The sequence below is a fragment of the Triticum aestivum genome, chromosome 1D, assembly GCF_018294505.1.
Source record: "Triticum aestivum cultivar Chinese Spring chromosome 1D, IWGSC CS RefSeq v2.1, whole genome shotgun sequence".
Lineage (NCBI taxonomy): Eukaryota > Viridiplantae > Streptophyta > Magnoliopsida > Poales > Poaceae > Triticum > Triticum aestivum.
The window spans coordinates 464,060,576-464,076,435 of record NC_057796.1 but is presented as its reverse complement, the minus strand read 5'-3'; the positions used below and the strand labels follow the sequence as shown (position 1 = coordinate 464,076,435).

Sequence of the window (15,860 nt, the reverse complement as noted above, 5' to 3'; positions counted from 1 at the left end):
TATTTGAGATTTGACACCCAAGGGATTTGTAAGACATACCATTTGAGAAATGGTTTAGATCTTTCCACAATGATTAAAGAATGGTCGGAAATTTAATTTGGCTCCGGGCCCAAAAATAATTTTTCAAATGTCAAAAAAATCAAGACAAATGTTTTTGTGATCTTAGTCACATCCAAATGCTACCTGCAAATTTTGAGGCAAAAAGGTTAAGCATTTGGGCCCGTGAAAAAAAATTTGAAGACCGAATTTCATTCCAATTTTTTTTTTTCACAGACAAAATATTGCTACTCCGTTTCTCATGAAATTTGTTAAGCAAGCTTTGCGACACTAACACGAACATCTAAAAAAAATTCAGAATTTTTGTTTTTTCTTTACATCTTTTTATTTACTGTTCATCCGGGAGCATATGCTCCCGGGACCAAAAAGCCCCTCCCAACTTCATATGTTCTTATAAGTGAGTGAGGTCAAATACAAATATATGCATACATGCATCAGCCACATATCACACACGTCATCAACGTTACTCCCCACATTCCGGTTACGACAATGATGATTAGGGTCTCCCCATGGACGTGGCTAATGGCCGGTCTCTGTTATTCTCCTATCCGAGGTCAGTGAGGTCCCAAGGAGGGAGATAGCTTCTGTCACCGTTGTACATTCGCTCCTCGCTTAACTCGGATAGTTACATCCTTCATGTTCATAAAAGCAAATGTTTTAGGTCGACAAACACACAAACATCAAGAAAAATATTAACATAAACACAAAAAGGGAATCATGTATCTATCAACGTTGAGCTCATACACACACTAGGGTTCCTCCATATCCCCGAGAACTAGGGGGTTCACTCGGACATGGAAACAACAACATGATGCTTATGATCATTGAAGCACAAATGATCAGTGAAATTTTTAACTGAACAACATGATCCTTATGTTTAGGTAGGGAACATGTGCATGCACGGATTTAAATTTGGGCCAAAGGGGTGGACGAAAATGCTGGCCCGATTGCTGTAGACGTGCAGCCAGGTAAAAAAAAAAGGAGAGGCGCCGTTGCCAGGGATCGAACCCGGGTCACCCGCGTGACAGGCGGGAATACTTACCACTATACTACAACGACCTCGCATGACAGAAATTTTAACAAGGTTTATTAGATCGGTTAACTCTGAACAAATCGGAGGTTCTGCTGGGTTGGAGCTGAAACGGCAATCCCTACTCCTGCAACTGCAGGTATGTATACTCCCCAGCCTCCAACGCGCCGCGCTTCTTCCGTTCGCTCATCGCACCCCGAATTTGCTCTCACGGCTGCAGGGTTTCGCTCCTGAAATCCAAGCTCGTTCGGCTCCATTTTATCTTTCCTTGTTCAACCAGCGCTGGCTCCTCTCGTATTCACAATTTCTTCTGCAAAAATTCAAGAGTTGCATGAGCATGCAAAGCTGAGGCACTGTAGATAGTCTTTTTTTTTCATTTGATTGCAAATTTTTGTAGGTAGCTTACCAAGCTAACCGCTTGCTTACTGCAGATAGTCGACCAGAGGCTTCATCCAACGGTGTGACCTGCCAACAGCAATGTCTATCTCAACAGCCAGCACTGGATGAATACATACATGATGCATCTAGGGTAGCAATTTGGAGCTGAACCATATGTTTCCATAAGAAATCAGTGGTTCATGTGCACGTTTAAATTTGACAGCACTTGCCTATGCTTTTTCTCTATTGGTGCATTGTATCCATCCATGCAAAGTACATAAGCTGATAACCAGATATATATTAACATCACAGATACGAATTTTTTTTGTTCGCAGCAACCATCTACTAGCTACTCCTTCTGTTCTAAAATATATGATGTATCCGCCTTTTCTTTTCTTTTTTTTTCTTTTCGTGGTGTATTAGTTTTTCAAAAGTCAACAGTTTCGGTTTGGTTTGTTTCTCTTATTGCTTCCTTCGGCTGATCTTGCTAGGGATGGGGTTGCCCATCGGACTCTGTAGTTGAACCTTTTCTCCCATCTTAATGAAACAACACGCGGAGCTCTTGCGTGTTCCGATCAACATATACAATATGGAATAAGAATATGAAAATATATTACATGGCGAATCTAATGATAGTTATTTGGTATTATGAACTTGGTCAAACTTAGAGAAGTTTGACTTTCTTAAAAACTAAGACACCTTATCTTTAGAACAAAGAGAGTACTATCTGGCCATTGAAACTTGTCAACCTTGGTTTTGCAGGACATCCTACATCGTATACATTCTCTGTTGCCAGTGCAAGCAGCCGCTCGTGTTGCACGCGTGTCGCGTGGGTTTCTATGTTCATGGAGATGCTATTCCAAGCTCATACTCAACTCCGATACACTTGAATTGAGTGACAAGAAATTTGAGGAAAGAGGAACCTATATCATCGACAAAGTTGACAAAAATTCTCGAGGACCATCACAAGAATGGGGTCAAGGTCGAGACGCTTAAACTTGGACTTTACCCTTGCACGACAGTCACAGCCTCCTGCCTGGGATTCAAGAACTTAGCTTGACTACGAATATTTTCATGAAGAACATCTACAACTTCCCATGTTCGGTTTTGTCCGGCGAGGCAGTTGCTAGTTCAATTCAGTCTCTTCACCTCACCAATTGCGCTTTCGATCCCATATCAACACTTGGCCTGTTGAGAAGATTGAAAAATTTACATCTTCGTCTTGTCCATATTAATGAGGAAGGATTATGGCACTCGCTCTCCAAATCTGCCTCCTTGGAGCGTCTGGAAATCACCCTATGCAGTGTGATAAGTTGCTTGAGAATACCTTGTAGGCTGCAGCTGCTCAACTTCCTTGGTGTTGAAGAATGCAAGAGGCTACAGATAGTGGAGATTGATGCTCCAAGCCTCGACTCCTTTTATTATAGTGGGCGCTTGTTAGATATCTCTATCCAGAATTCTTTGCCACTTAAGAATGTAGGCTTGTGTTGCATTCTCTCTGATGCTCGCGCGAGGCTGCCATTCATTGCAGGAAATGTCGAGAGCCTCAGCATCCACTCTCGTGTCGAGGTACATATGCGCTCTCAAAGTATATTTAATCGACAATATATGTATGTGTATTGTACTTTTATGTTGGAACAAACAAACACATGGTTAACCTTGGGATTTGTTCTTCTTGAGAACGTCAACATTCCAATCCTACCCTCAAAGCTCCCCCGTCTCAAGAACTTGGATATCGGGCTCCGTAGAGTAGTAACGCCCCTCCCTTCGAGCTGTGACATCTTCTCTTTGGTTTCTTTTCTTGATGCTTCTCCTGTATTAGATTTTTTTTCATCCTACATGTAAGTCATTATGTATATCATTTGGAGCTATCTATGCAAATTAGTGTGTTGGAAGAGCGAGCTGTTCAATAAGAGCGAGCTGTTCTGCTTTGGTAGAGCCAAAGACGAACAGGAGGCTTATAGGCAATTGTTTGGGTGCGAGTTGGGGGAATTACCTTTCTCTTACCTAGGTATTCCAATCCACCATAGAAAGCTGACGAATAGAGAATGGAAGTGCATCGAAGACCGGTTTGAGAAGAAACTGAGTTGTTGGAAGGGCAAGCTCATGTCATATGGAGGCCGATTAATTCTGATTAATTCGGTGCTCACAAGTATGCCTATGTTTCTCCTATCGTTCTTTCAAGTCCCAGTAGGTGTGAGGAAAAGACTGGACTTTTATCGATCGCGTTTCTTCTGGCAGGGTGATGATCTAAAAAGAAAATACAGACTTGCAAAATGGGATATCATCTGTAGACCGAAAGACCAAGGGGGTCTTGGTATTGAGAATCTTGAAGTTAAGAACAGATGTCTTCTCAGCAAGTGGCTGTGGAAGCTTTCTTTTGAGACTGATGTCATGTGGGCACAAATCCTCCGCAACAAGTACCTCCCGACTAAGTCCTTGTCCCAGGTCACAGTCAGGCCAACTGACTCGCCTTTCTGGAAAGGCCTGATGAAAGTTAAACAATCTTTGTTTAATAGGACAAAGGTTGTCATTGGCAACGGCGTTAGTACACGCTTCTGGGAGGATACTTGGCTCGGCGAGACACCCTTGGCCATTCAATATCCGTCTTTATATCGCATTGTTCAACGACGTGAGGTTTTCGTTGCTACGGTGTTTCAATCCATCCCCCTTAATATTCAGTTTAGACGGTCGTTAGTGGGCAATCGCTGGGAAGATTGGCTCCGTCTAGTTCGGAGACTAATGGATGTCCATCTTTCTCAACAACCCGATGAATTACGCTGGAAACTGACTAGGTCTGGAGTATTCACGGTTAAATCAATGTATATTGATGTAATTAACTCGAGCTCCATTCCTACCTCCAAACATGTTTGGGCTGTCAAAGTTCCCTTGAAGATAAAAGTGTTTATGTGGTTTGTCCATAAACAGGTTATTTTAACCAAGGATAACTTGATTAAGCGTAATTGGACAGGACCTACGAGGTGTAGCTTCTGTGATCGGGACGAGACGATCAAGCATCTCATTTTTGATTGCCCGTTTGCCCGAGTACTTTGGCGGACGGTTCACATTGCTTTTAATATTACTCCACCGAATTCTGTCACTACGTTATTTGGGACATGGCTCATTGGGATTGAGCCTGAATTAGCGAGACATATTCGTGTTGGAGTTTGCGCTTTGTTGTGGACTATCTGGACTTGCAGAAATGATTTGGTTTTTAACAGAACATCACGTATTCACTTTTTGCAGGTTATTTTCCGAGCCACGGCTGTGATCCGTTCGTGGTCGCTACTCACTCCGATGGAGGCCAGGGAGCATTTGGTTACTGGATCTATCCGCTGGGAGATGGTAGCTCGAGATATCTTCAACCGGTTTGGATGGCGGTCATGTAATAGGATAGGCAATTAGTTTACCTATCTTTTTTTAGCCAGCCGGTTGTGGCGTCTTACCTTGGCTAGTCTGTGTGTCCAGCCTCTGTAGCTCTCTGTGAGCTGGCTTTTTATTTCTTTTCAGTCAGAGACTTTGGAACCTTGTTGGAACCTTTTATTTCTTTAATAAGATGGCCGTATGCATCACTCTGATGCAGAGGCCGGGGAAATCCGTCTTTTCGAAAAGAAAAAGAAAAAATGCAAATTAGTGTGTTGCTTGTTCGTCATAACAATGACATTATTGTTGATCCTACATGTGTATGCATATGCAGGTAGAGTGGGGTTCCCTTAGGACCGACATCGTTGTTGGAGACGACGATGACGAGTGTTTGAGGCAGAGGCTGGAGCGCTGCTACGACCGCCTCAGGCAGGTGACTATCATAGGGTTTTGTGCATCCAAGAGCTATCCAGCTCATGATCCACATTCTCTGTTAGAATAAATCCGAGGCATACCGTCGATTATCCGAGGACCAAGCAATCATAAGAGCACGACACCGAGATCTGTTAACGAGGTTCACCGATATGGCTACATCCCCGGGGCTTGACTACGGGCGCTCCTCCCCGTGACACCGTCACAATACCGCACACCGACCACCCGGGCGCCGGCACATGCCGCCGGCTCCCCCTTGCGCGCTTGTGCTATTATGTTGGCATAGGTTATATCGTGTGTCTACCCCCACTATATATGAGAGACCTAGGATACAAGTGTCCTACTAGGACACGACTCCATATCATATCTAAACACAATACAACTAAGTCCAACTGTAACCTACCTTGTACACTATATTCGACACAACTCCAACAAACTCCACCTTGGCGAATATACTCCACCACCTTGAATTTGTCCATGCGTCAAACTTCCATGTACATTTAACTTGAGTTTATCCCATGAGCATCGCGGCTACTCCAAAGACTCCATATGACTCCACCTGCAACTTGCAGTCCCTTCTTTTCTTGACCAGAGTCAACACTCAAGCAAAATTAAGTTCCTCTTTACTCTAGTGTATGCTCCCAACTTCTAGAGCTCGGTTCAACGCCATCACACACTGATCACTGACCTACGTGAAAATGAACAACTCACATATTGGGTGTCACACATAAGAGTTACCCAAACTCAACATCACCGCTCCTTTCTTGACCGCCTGTCTGAAACTTGAAAGAATTTCACCGTTGCTTGTAGTCATCCCGAGTCAAATTTGCAGTTGTCTCACCAGAGCCCTGGCCCGTCTCCATGTCCCGTGCGCACCGCACACCTCGCCGCTATTACCGCGTCGAGCCTCCGCTGTCCTGGTCGAGTCTCAAGGGTCGCGAACCCACACCACTCAACCCCACTGCAGAGTACCATCGATCAACACCGACCGATGACGAGTTTCACGCTTCCATCGGACCACTGGGCTCCAGTCCGAACTGCATGTCACTCGCTTTTCCCCCTTGCTGAATAGGCTTCGATTCTCTGGATCCTTACACCGTAGCCCCTCAATCCAGCTCCACCTTCAACAAGACTCCATGGTAGATGATCAGTCCACTCCTGCGCCTCATCGACTTCAACCTCCGTGTATACACCACCTTGAATCAATCCCGCGCCATAGTCTTGTCGAAGCCGCACAAGCCTCGGGCCTGCGCTACGTGTTTCCATGCCCCAGAAGTCGGTCACCATCAGCATCACGCTCCTACGTCGTCTTCGCTGATTCCACCACCGTTTTCTGTACCAACCGACTTGCGTCGATCCGTCAGACTGCCTAGTCCGACCCAGCCGAACTCGTCGACTGTATGACACGCTCGAGGCTCCCAAATCGTCTTCCGCAAATTTCCATCCATCACATGATAATTCCATCTTAACTGAATTGACTTCCCGCAACGCCTTCAAGCATCTCTGTTGTGCCAACAAATATTTCATCCGTGTCTGTCATAACCCAAGGTTTTTAGTTCCGATGAACTTCTCCAACTCAAACCCGATGTCCGATGCCGTCATGATTCTTTGTATGGCTGACCTTACGAAAATTAACCGAGCTTCTTTCCATGATGCCAAAGTACATAAGCAAACCTAACGTGGTCACCTCCCAGTACTAGTAGAAATTCAACCAAAACAATGTTGGTCTTCACGTGGTGTAGCTCTTAGGCTCAACTGTCAATGCTAGCTATTTGCTTTGTCAAATCCTTAGCCTTCCTGATGTACGCATATCCCTTGATAGACTTTTTCCTTGCCGATTGATCTGCCTCCGTCCGTGTCACACAAGGACCCGGTCCTTTTTTTTCAAAACAAAACTCGTTTCGTTGCTTTGTTGCGCTTCCTGCGTGCTTCACCGGCCATCTGAACCTGCTCGCGTTGCCACGCCTTGCCCTGCCCACCTGCACGGGTCGCTACGGCCAGCCCCGCCTGGGCTTGCCTGCCCAATGAGCCACCAAGCGCCAGCGATCTCAACGCCCGCCTAGAGTACACTCGCACCATCAATCCGTCGACCGACCGCCGCACGACTCTCCTAACGCCGCTGATTTCGATGACACCTCGTCGAGACTCTAAACAAATCGCCGGCCGCCAGCTTGCACGCATTACGCCCCGCTGCTTCCATCGATTTCTTCGACCGCCGCTTTCGTCCGCTGATACACGATCGTCTCCCATGACGAATTAAATCAGCGAATCAACTCGGCTCAACGCAACAGTCTCTTCGTAACCTTGCTCATGATACCACTTGTTAGAATAAATCCGAGGCATACCGTCGATCATCCGAGGACCAAGCAATCACGAGAGCACGACACCGAGATTTGTTAACGAGGTTCACCGATATGGTTACATCCCCGGGGCTTGACTACGGGCGCTCCTCCCCGTGACACCGTTACAATACCGCACACCCGCCACCCGGGCGCCGGCACATACCGCCGGCTCCCCCTTGCGCGCCTGTGCTATTATGTTGGCATATGTTATATCGTGTGTCTACCCCCACTATATATGAGAGACCCAGGATACAAGTGTCCTACTAGGATACGATTCCATATCCTATCTAAACACAATACAACTACAAGTCCAACTATAACCTACCTTGTATACTATATTCGACACAACTCTAACATTCTCGAGAGTGCACCTTTGCTCGAGTACCTGGCGTTGGACACAACCTATCTCTGCGATATGAGGTTTCGTACCACTGGCAGATGCCCCGCCTCAATGAAGAATAGTTGATGCTCACCAATATGCAAGACAGATATCCTTGAATGTCAAAGAGCTGTGGGGGTTGCGGATAGGTACAACACCTTGAGAGTTCCCCCGACCATTGAATTCAAGGTCCTGGAGCTTTGTAGTCGATGCCATGATGCCAACCTACACAAATGGAACAAATAATGTTCATTGATAGTATTTCTTACCAAGTAAAACTTTGGACGGTTGAGACGTTCATCATTCCTCCCGGATTTGGCTAATGTTGCCGCTGTGACAAGTTGTTGTTGCTCCACCGCGTGCCGGCATGCACCCAGTCCGTGCGTGCGCCTGTGGGCTGGTCAGGTTCGTTACGGCCCGATAAGCTGTCCACGTTAAATCACAACCCAAAAAAATGTTTGATGATTATATTAGCGATCGGATCAAATCAGATCGATGTATACATATACCTAGTAAAAATATACGAGAAATCAAGGTAGGGCGAGCGCCCCACCTCATCCTACCGCATCCTCCGCCTGTGTTTAGTTCCCTATGCATTGCTGCCGGCTCAGGCTGACTTTTCTAGGGACGCAGAGGGTGAAGATTGTTTCTTCTTAATTTTTAATTCTGATCTAATATCGCTATTTGTAAATCCGTGCAGTGAGCTATGTCAAAAGCCATCCTCCCGTCCACCCATTCATTACAAGTTTAGGACACATGGTTCAAAGTAAAGCACCTGTTAAAGGTACAAATATTGGCAAAACATGTAGTGTGCTCAATAATCTTCACATTGTTCATGTTAGAGGAATACAGAGGTAACCAAGTGACCTTAACTATGGTGAGCTTGTGTGGTGCCTGCTCCTTGTATTGATTGCTATTCTCAAAGACATCGAATGGTAAGTAGGAAGAACTTAAATTTTTTATTCCAAGGATGACTGCTCAAGATTTGGCACATGAGAGAGCTTAAATTATTTTTGGGCCTGGGAGCATGTGCTCCTGGGAGCCAAAATGAATTTCTGCATATGAAGTGAATTATTTATCTGAACCTAGAATTATGCATTTGCATAATTACGCAACATAAATACTAGTGGTGAATCTGGTTTCCCTGAGGACGCCTTAGCCTTATTGTTGATTTCATCGTTTTCATTAATGTCTTGTTCTTTTACTCTTGACTTCCAAACTTAGTTTTCAGTCGACATCCTCATAATATTCCAACTTCGGCATCCGCTTTTGTTTTGGACCCCAACTAACTTCCAAGCACATTCCAATAACCCTACAAGAGATAAATACCATTTTCTATGGTCCATGTGGGATCGATATTTTTACCTAGAGAATGTTGCAACTAAACCCTGTGCACTTGTAGAACATCGTGGTGCGGGAGGAAGAATAAACTTGAGGAAGAAGATAAACAGTGGCGGCGCAATCTTGGTCGTTGGATGGAGATCTGATGGCCAAAAAAAATGACTTGCACCAAAAAAAATTGGTCAACCTACACATAGTTAGTCCTTTTTATTTTTATATACTTAGGCTTTGTACAATGCAAGGCACCTAGGAAGGTACTTAGTAAAAAATAGATTTTATTTCTTAAGCATTAGGTACTTATCTAGTCTGCCAAAAGCGTTAGAACCTCCGATTTGTTAACTGTTAGCCGATCTAATTACCGTTCTTAAGCTCACAGTCATCCAAGTCGTTGTAGTATGGTGGTAAGTATTCCCGCCTGTCACGCGGGTGACCCGGGTTCGATCCCCGGCAACGGCGCGATCTCTTTTTTTTAGGCACCTGCACTTACGCTAGTCACTCGTCAGTACGTAAAACGGCGAAATTTTAGGAGAAAGCGATGGCAGCAGCAAACCAACGGCCATTTTTTCATTTCTTTTTGCACTCGATCGTATCTTCTTCAGAATTCACAAAGATGCACCGAAAATACAGCGATTCTTCATCCACCTAAGCCAAACCATGGTACAACAGGTGAAATATGGTATAGGAGGAGGAACAAAGTCCTTGATGTAACTAAATTATGACTTGTTTATGTTGGATCGATGTAGGCTAGTGATTCCGGTAAACCTACCATCTCCTTGGGTTGAAGAGCTCAAGTCGGTGCCGGCCATGGTGAAGTAGTGGCCGGTGATGGCAGAGAGTGGCGGCGGTGGTGGAGCTTCCCGTGAGCACCGCGCTAACCCTAGATCGGTAGGGAATGTCGGTGGGGATTGTGGCAGCGATTAATCTCATACTCGTGCCCCAGCCCCCACCTCTGTTTATATAGCGCGGGTCACAGGGGCCCACCAACCATGGTTTGGTTGGGCGCCCCCGATCAGGGCGCGATGCAAGGGCCCGTTCGACCCGCTGGGCTCGAACGGGAGAGAGATCAACCTAACATTCTCCCCCTTGATCTCAACTTTACTTTCAACCTTATACTTTCTAGTTTATTTGTTTCATCACATATTGATACATAGAGCATGTTTCATCGTCACGGCTTAATTGCCGATAGAATCATAAAGCTACAACATATGTTTTGTTTAGAAACAAATTCTGTTCCTTTTGGGCCTATCCAGGAATCATAAGGCTTTCCCTTAAACCCATGCCGGCTAAGTGTTCCTTGAACACATTGGGTGGTAAGCCTTTCGTTAGCGGATCCGCAAGCATATCCTTTGTCCTTATATGCTCGAGACTTATAGTTTGATCCTGGATTTTATCTTTCACAACATAATACCTTATCTCTATTGTTTTGGCAGCATTACTCGACTTGTTGTTGTGAGCGTAAAATACTGCGGGCTGGTTGTCACAGTACATCTTTAGTGGTTTGTGAATACAATCTACCACTTTCAAGTCGGGTATAAATTTCTTTAGCCATATCACCTGCCCCGTGGCCTCGAAGCATGCTATGAATTCTGCATATATCGTGGATGATGCAACTATCGACTGTTTGGAGCTTTTCCACGAAATAGCTCCCCCAGCGAGGGTGAATACGTATCTTGACATGGATTTTCTATCATCTTTGTCCCCTATAAAATCTGCGTCTGAATACCCTTTTATCTCTAGGGAATCACTTCTCCTATATATTAGCATGTAGTCTTTCGTGCCTTGCGCATAACGCAATGCTTTCTTTACCATCTTCCAGTGCTCTATGCCTGGATTCTCTTAATATCTACCGAGTACCCCGGTGATAAAAGCTAAGTCAGGGCGAGTGCACACTTGTGCATACTGTAAGCTTTCAACTGCCGAAGCATATGGTACTGCTTTCATTTGATCGATCTCGTACTGGTTCCTGGAACATTGGAATTTCCCAAAACTACCGCTCTTGACTATAGGAGCAGGTGTGGCTTTACTCGCATGCATATTATACTTTTTAAGAACTTTTTCTAAATTTGCTTTCTGCGATAGTCCTAAGACTCCATTTTTCCTATCTCGGTGAATTTCTATGCCCAAAACATATGATGCTTCACCAAGATCCGTTATGTCAAAATTTGAGGATAAAAACTTCTTTGTTTCTTGTAGTAGAGTAACATCACTGCTAGCAAGCAGAATATCATCCACATACAAGATTAGGAAAATATATTTCCCATTTTTAAACTTTGCATAAATGCAGTTATCCTCAATATTTTCTTTAAATCCAAATTTTTTAATCATTTGATTAAACTTTAGATACCACTGTCTAGAGGCTTGCTTTAATCCATAAATGGATTTCTTCAGGCGGCATCCCATATTTTCCTTGTCTTCCATGATAAAACCCGGGTCACCCGCGTGACAGGCGGGAATACTTACCACTATACTACAACGACTTTGATGACAGATTGTTTAACAAGGCTTATTAGATCGGTTAGCTCTGAACAAACGCCGTTTCGGCCGAGAAAACCTAGACACAGTCGAAACGTGGCACGTGCAATGGAATCGCCGCGCTTGTTCCGCTTGATCTAGGCGAAAATCGATCTCAGGTTAAACAATTTCAGACTATCCCCGGCCGGCCGCTTCCGTCGATAGTAACCCAACCTGCCTCGGCTTAGTTTCATCATTCCTTGTTGAACCAGCGCTGGCTCTTGAGAATTTGCACGTCTCTTTCGCAAAATTTCTAGGGCAGAACTGATGCAAGATCTGCTGCACCGCAGATAGCTAGTCGAGCAGAGGCTTCATCAACCGGTGGGAACCTGCCAGCAGCAAGACCATATTTCTCAAGCTGCCCAAAAATATATCAGCCATGGCCGTTTTTGAGGATCTCCCACAGGTATGTGTTGCTGCCAGCCAGGTGTATATTCAACGGGTGTGGCTACACGTCAGTCGACTGTTTTTTCAATTAGGATTACTCGACTGTTGTGGACCGTTGGATGAAGATCGTACAGCACATGGACCTTCTTCTTTCTCACCTCTTCTTCTTCCCGGACCACCAAACATGCCGCCGGCCTAATCGTTGCCACCGCCGCCCGCGGCGACGCCCCCCCCCCTCCTCGGAACCGCCCCCACCGCCGGTCTAGCCGCCGCCCCCGCCATCCCTCAAGCCCTCCCGCGTTTGGGTTTTTTCTCCGGCGAAGTGCACCACCGCCGCCGTCCACCACCGCCCCCACCCTTAACCCTAAGATAGATAATGGGGGTAGCCTGCCGGTGAGCCCCTTCCCCCTTCCTTCCCTCCGGCTCACTCCAACGAACTCTCAAAAATCGACTGACCCCAATTGAAAAATCAGTCGACTGTCATTTAGCTAAACTGATATTCATCAGACAGAGCACGTAGCAAGTAAAATAATAATCTCGCTGGCATTCAAGTATTCTAGCAGCAAGTAAACAATGTCTATCTCAACTGCCACCCACAGGATGAACACATGATGCATCAAGGGTAGGAATTTGGTGCCAAGTCGGCATGTAGTTGCGCTCGAGATGTTTCCATAAGAAATCAGTGGTTCATCTGCACTGTAAATTGGCCAACAACAGTTGCATATGGTTTTTCTCTATTGGTGCACTGTATACGTTCTGGTTTGGTTTGTTTCTCACGTTTCTTCCTGCGGCTGATATTGCTCTGTGTGTGTGGTTCGGTGGTGGGGGGGGGATCTCTTGCATCTTCCCCAGAAACAATCTTTATATGTTTGACCAAGTTTTGTAGTAAACTATACCAATGTCCAATAAATAAAATATGAAAATATATCTCGTAACAAATCTAATGATAATGAATTGCTATCGTAGACATTGATTGTTTTCTCTATAAACTTGGTCAAAGTTAGATAAGTTTGACTTTCTGAAAAACTAATACATCTTATCTTTTAGAACGAAGAGAGTACAATCTGACCGTTGAAACTTTTCAACCTTGGTTTTGTACGACATCCTACATCATATACATTCTCTGTTGTGAGTGCAAGCAGTTGCTTGTGTTGCATGCGTCTCGTGTGGGCTTCTATGTTCGTGAGATACTATTCCAAGCTCGTACTCAACTCCGGTACACTTGAGTTGAGTGACAAGAAATTTGAGGAAAGAGGAACCTATATCATCGACAAAGTTGACCGAATTCTTGAAAACCATCACAACAATGGGGTTAAGGTGGAAACGCTTAAACTTGGGCTTAACCCTTGCAAGGAAATCAAAGCCTCCCGCTTGGACAGGTGGCTCCAAATCAACGTCAAGTCTGGAACTAAAGAACTTAGCTTGGCTACGTATATTTTCATGAAGAAAATCTACAAATCCCCATGTTGGGTTTCATCCAACGAAGCAGTTGCAAGTTCAATTCAGTATCTTCACCTCACTGGTTGTGCTTTCGATCCCATTCCGACACTTGGCCTGTTGAGAAGATAGAAAAAGTTGCATCTTCGTTTTCTCAATATTAATGAGGAAGAATTATTGCAGTCGCTCTCTAAATCTACTGCCTTGGAGCGGCTGGAGATATCCTTATGCAGTGGGATAAGTTGCTTGAGAATACCATGTACATTGCGGCAACTAAACTTTCTTGTTGTTGTAGAATGCAAGAGACTATAAATAATAGAGATCGATGCTCCATGCCTCAACCCCTTCCATTATAGTGGGGCCTTGTTAGATATATCTATCCAAAATTCTTTGCCGCTCAAGAATGTAGGCTTGTGTTGCATTCTCTCTGATGCTCGCGCGAGGCTTCCGTCCATTGAAGAAAATGTTGAGAGCCTCACCATCCGCTCTCGTGTTGAAGTATATATGCTCTCTAATAGTATATTTAATCAACAATATATGTACCTGTAGTTTTATGTTTGAAGAAACAAACACATGATTAACCTTGGGATTTGTTCTTCTTCAGAACATCAACATTCCAATGTTGCCCTCAGAGCTTCCCCGTCTCAAGAACATGGACATCGGACTCTGTAGAGGAGTAATGTCCCTCCCTCCGAGCTGCGACATCTTCTCTTCGGTTTCTTTTCTTGATGCTTCTCCTGTCCTGGATTCTTTCATCCTGCAGGTAAGTCATTATGTATATTGTTTGGAGCTATCTATGCCAATTAGTGTGTTAATTGTTCGTCGTACCAATGACATTATTGTTGATCCTACATGTGTATCTATATGCATAGGGCAGGGTGCCCTTAGGACCGACATCATTGTTGGAAAGGACAATGGCGAGTGTCCGAGAGCGCACCTTTGTGAAGATTAGTCAATGAAGATTAATCAATGCTCAATGATGTGCAAGGCAGATCTTCCCAGATGTCGTAGAGCTGTGGAGGTTGCGGGTAGGTACATCGCCATGGGAGTTCCCACGACCAATGAGGCAAGGTCTTGGAGATGTGTAGTCGATGTCATGATGCCAACCTACACGAATGGAACAAATAATATTCATTCATAGTATTTCCTACCAAGCAAACCTTTGGACAGTTCATACATTCCCCATTCCTTCAGGATTAGGCTATTGTTGCCACTGTGACAAGTTGAGGAGATGAATGAAGTGTTGTGGGATTTTTTTCATGGCGTTAGAAAACTAAAACATGAAAATGCTATGGGAACCATACAGCTAGAAACAATCAGATTGTACGCACATCAGTTTGTAAGAAAAGACTAATAACATAACAAAACTTATGCTACATTAATTATATCATGATTCTGAAAGAGAAAAGTCTAAAATAAACCTTGAACACGTGCGTCTCGTTGAAATCAAATCTTGAACAATTAATCCCTGAAATCTGTACCCAATCTACTGATCCTGGTCAATCCCAACCCTAAAGCAACCAAGATATGTTTGTCTGGTAAAAGTTAGTACCGTTCGAGAACCAGTTTTTCTATCACTGACTACATGAGCCTACATGTCAGGTACATGGTCATCCTTGCCCACCCTCTTTACCCTCTTCATCTCGCGTCCACAATGCTTCTTTCCGACCATGTCGGGCCATCCCAATCACCTATATATCGGGTCGTCTCAATGTCCTCCTCACCATTGTGCTCACGTGTCCACCTCACTAGTACCATCTAATTTCATCTTCTCTTGTGTTCGATCTCCATGCGCAGGGGCAGCGATCGTGTGGAGCATTTCCCTCCTATGTGCACTTTCGTGTTGATGCAAGGGAACCATGGGGATAGTGCCACCGGAGCTCATGGAGGTGGTGTGTTTGAACGCTAGCAGGGGCATCACAGGGACCCGCAACTTAACAACTCAGGAGAGGTCCACCATGATAGTGGTGAAGTCGAAGGCATGGCTCAACCTTTTTGACATGATGCCTCCTCCAACCTTCACCTTGTGTGATCCCTTTTGGCAGAATCATATGGAACCATGAAGGGGGATGTCCCAGGTCTAATATTGTACATGGAAGATGGGGCCCTCCATCTGTTACCTCTTGTAAGCTGGCTTCGGCGGGAAGGGGCGCCAGCGTGGGAGAGGAGTTTTTGGTGGGCCAGGGCAGTCAGAAGTGGGTGT

General features: G+C 44.9%; 2 non-coding genes and 1 pseudogene across 2 annotated transcripts; 2 read left to right on the top strand and 1 right to left on the bottom strand.

The window, feature by feature from the left end:
* LOC123160727 (sinapine esterase-like) overlaps nt 1-15,860 on the top strand; it is a 53,799-nt pseudogene that overhangs the window by 33,758 nt on the left and 4,181 nt on the right.
* Nucleotides 1,045-1,116, bottom strand: TRNAD-GUC (transfer RNA aspartic acid (anticodon GUC)). Its single transcript has one exon. It is a non-coding gene; the product is annotated as a tRNA-Asp (tRNA).
* On the top strand, nt 9,707-9,778 carry TRNAD-GUC (transfer RNA aspartic acid (anticodon GUC)). Its single transcript has one exon. It is a non-coding gene; the product is annotated as a tRNA-Asp (tRNA).